Source organism: Echinops telfairi, unplaced genomic scaffold (assembly GCF_000313985.2).
Source record: "Echinops telfairi isolate 266 unplaced genomic scaffold, ASM31398v2 ScPeMD7_5868;HRSCAF=6743_0, whole genome shotgun sequence".
NCBI lineage: Eukaryota > Metazoa > Chordata > Mammalia > Afrosoricida > Tenrecidae > Echinops > Echinops telfairi.
In genome coordinates, this window is record NW_022109767.1 from 7,890,105 (window position 1) to 7,894,241 (window position 4,137).

Here is a 4,137-nt window from a genome sequence, read left to right on the forward strand (position 1 = left end):
TACCCTGATGCAGCCCTGGGTGCTGGAGCAGCCATGTGGAGACCCCTGCCAGTGCTGAGATGCTTAACTGATATTTTAAAATTTAAACTTACAGAAATGTGATTTTTTTAAAAACTTTTTGTAAACTAGAGCTTTCTAATCAACAGCAGTGCCAGTCCATGAGGATATTACACTGGAAGTATATTTCTTTGGCAATTATCAGAATACTGTACAGTCATTGCCAGGAAGATGTTGTAAAGAAAATCTTTTCTCCCCCTCTCCCTTTTTTCTTTTTACAGATGGTAGGGCACTCGCAGCTTTAAAAAGAAAGAAAAAAATCACTAACTGCTTTGCATTCACCACATCGCTCACTGGCTTTTCTCCAAATATTTTCTTACAAGGGATAAATCTACGGGTGACATTTAGAGATTTGGAATTCCATGGAGAGCGCATTACTCTCTCTCTTTGAGAGGGAGTGGTGCAAATAAAAGAGGCCAGACGGGGTTCGACTAGTTAGAAAGGCAGAGAATGGGATCCTTACAGCAGCTGAAGTCTTGAAAATGTACACCCTGAACCTACTGCTGGAAACAGCAACACCAGAGATAAAGGCAAAGTGAGAGGTCTGACAAACGAAAAACCAAACTCACTGCCGCTGAGTCAATTCTGACTCAGCGTGACCCTCTAGGACAGGATAGAAGTACCCCTGTGGGTACCAGACGCTGACTGGACAGGAGTACACAGTCTCATCTTTCTCCCACAGAGCAGCTCGTTTCAAACTGCTGGCTTTCTAATTAGCAGGCCAACGTGGAAGGACTCCTCTCCCAGGGCTCCTTCAGCATGGCCTGATTGGGTGATTCTAAATTGGGGTTGTTGACCATGCACTTGGAGTCTAAGAGCACAGAGTGGAAGGGAAAGCTCGCCAGAACAAAAGGAAAGAAACAAGACAGAACCACATGGAGACCCCTGCCAGTGCTGAGAGGCTCACAACGCCACTGGACCCTCAAGACGTCCCACCCACTGGCCTGTGACCGCCTGCATGTGGCATCATTGCATGTGTTTCGTGAGTCTGAAGAGAACTTCATAGATTGGTATCAGACATATGGGCTAGCATTGGACCCATGGACTTGATCTGGACTGGGCTGGGATGTTTTCTCAATATTCAACCGCTTATACATATATGAGTGTCTGTGAATTTGTTTCTCTAGTCTACCTGAACCAACATAATGACCAAGCAGGACCTTACTCATCCTGTTATAGGACCAGTTGGCGCTAGCATTGTCCTTAAAAGCCCAGGCCCCTTTGTCTCTCTAGGTTCTGGTGGCAGCATTACCAAGGACAGCAGCAGAATTTCTTCTGTTTACAAAGCTGACTCCTCCCATGTCCCCACCCATTTAAGTGACATCAGCTTGCCGAAGCTGGCGCCCAGCCCACTGGAGTTATCCGGACCAGCCAGAAAGAAGAGCAGGATTCATCATGTCTACAAAAATCTATAGATGCCCGAAGACTTAAATACCTGAGAACAACCTTTGTTTTCTCTCTCGCTATTCTTTGCTCTTACCCTGCGGGTCCTCTGAAATACCTGCGGCTGTCTCTCGCTCTCTCACTCAGCCTCTCGGTCTCTGTCTCTCTCTGACACCTTCCATCTTCTTCCCAAGTAGAAGCAGGCATTTAGGGCAGCAAAACTGTTTAACTCTTTCCTCGCCAGCTCTATTGGTTTGTTAGTAGGTCTGCACTAAACCTAATTTTTCTCTTCCTTTATGTAATAGCGGCTCTCATGGTTTTTATATCTTTTTTTTAATCATTTTATTGGGGGGCTCGTACAACGCTTATCCCAATCCATCCATCCATCCATCCATCCATCCCTCCATCCATTGTGTCAAGCGCATTTGTACATTTGTTACCCTCATCATTCTCAAGACATTTGCTTCCTACTTGAGCCCTTGGTATCAGCTCCTCACTTTTCCCCTCCCTCCCCACCGCGCCCCCACCACGAACCCTTGATAATTTATAAATTGAGCAGAGAGAAAGCGTGTCTCCCACCTCCAAGGAGCAAATACTGGAGTTCCCAGAATCCTCAGGAGAAGGCCATGCCCACACAGAGGCCGCATTGGCTGTGACCCAATTGATAGACTAGACTCCACCCCTTTACTCTTTGCCTCTCAAGTCCCAAAGTGACACCAGATGATGTAACTACCACAGTCATGAACACCTGTGTATCCTGATAACCAGTTATTAGTACATGGAGCTCTCTGTCTTGACCCAAAGTCATGCTTCACCGGTCAGCACTAGGGCTTCTAAACATACACAGCATGAACTGTCGTAAGAAGTTGTAGCCAGCAGGTAACTGCTGATTGTAGTGGGACAAGAAGAAGAAGTTAGCTGATGTAGGCACAATGCCGAGGAACAAGAGCATAAAATAATCATTGCATAAGTTTTGTACTCATCTGGCCTTAAATATATATATATATATATGTACTCACAGGTCCTCCAGTGGCTCACAGGTCCAGTGATTGTCCTTTAGCTCATTACTTTCATATTGTGCCCGGCGGTAAGGTTGTACTCTGGAATGGTGCATCCAGCTGGCTGTTCCTGGGACTTTACTGGCCGTGGGAGCGGAAAATGTGACTGTCAAGGTCCTCCCCACGGTGTGGAGAGTTGGGATGCTGGATCCAATGCCATACGGGAAAAGGCACCTTTTCAGACCAGGCAGAAGACCGCCGAGTTCGGGAGGGAATCTGACCCAGAATGGTATAAGGGTTTGGTACTACACAGTGTACAGGAATGACTGCCTCATTAAAGACCCTGACATTTTGAAGCATCCCGAAAGAAAAAAGAAAAGAACAAGATTCTGTCGTATGCTCTCCTGTGTTCCTATGATCTATCCTGCTAATTGCCCACTATCATTTCTCAATAAATGATTCATACGGAAATGGAAATGTTTACTCAGTAAACTACGTAAATAGCTACAGCATTTATTTTCACAGCATGTATTTAATGATTTTACATACAAATACAGACACAATTAATACCATCAATGAATTTGCTCAAAGTAAAATTATTTCCTCAAGTTGATTTATTCCCTCAACCTGATTTATTGTTATGTAATACTGAGGTATTATTGAACAAATGAGATACAAGAATTTACAGAATGGATTGTTGAGTACCTTGGCTAGTGGAGGAAAAATAATGGTGTTGTTGATCCAAAATTATCTAAACTCATTTATATTTGATGCTGAAAATAAACAAAAAACCCTCTAAACTCGCTGCTACCAGTTGGTTCTGACTCACAGCGATGCTGGGGGACAGGGCAGAAATTCCTCGGTGGGTTTCTAGGACTATAAATATTTATCAGAGTAAAAACCTTATCTGTCTCCTAAGGAGTGGTTGGTGGTTTTGAACTTCTGACCTCGCAGTTGGAAGCCCAGTGAAACCCACTACACCACCAGGACTCCATTGAAGAAGAAGGAAGAGGAAGCGAAAAAGAAGAAATTTAAACGTTTTATATTTAGCGAGGGTTGCGGGTGTTATTTTTACCAGTCGAAACTTTCTAGCTCGTGGCTGGGCCCTGCACATATTAAACTGGCAGTGAATTGAAAAACAAAGACTAACTCCACTCTGATTTGTAATGACCCTGCAGAACAGAGCAGAAGTGCTCCTCTGGGTTTCTGGGACTGTAAATCTTTATGGGTGCACACAGCCTCAACTGTCATCCAAAGAGAGGCTGGTGGATTCACACCACTGAACTTGTGGCCAACAGCCCCATGATTAACCCTCTCTGCCTTTTGCCATAAATAGATGGCAATTAATCACCAGCAAGTTTTACAGTTTCTTTAGTTGTCTATCATTTACCAACTACGTTGGCCATTCATTGTTGTCCCTTATGCAGAAGAACCTCCTCTTATCTACTCCAATCCCAGAGGGCCAGGACTACGCAGCCTCCTCAATGGCCACGGGCTCAGCTAGGACACGGTGCTTCATGTGATGAGTACTTGTAGCCGTGGCCAGCTCATTCAGCAAATCCTAACCTCTCCGGCGATAGGGTTATGGATGAACATAGGGTAACAAGGATAAGTCACAGCTGCCATATTTATTTTTATTTTTTAGTCATTTTATTGGGGGCTTGTACAACTCTTATCACAATCCATACATCCATCCATT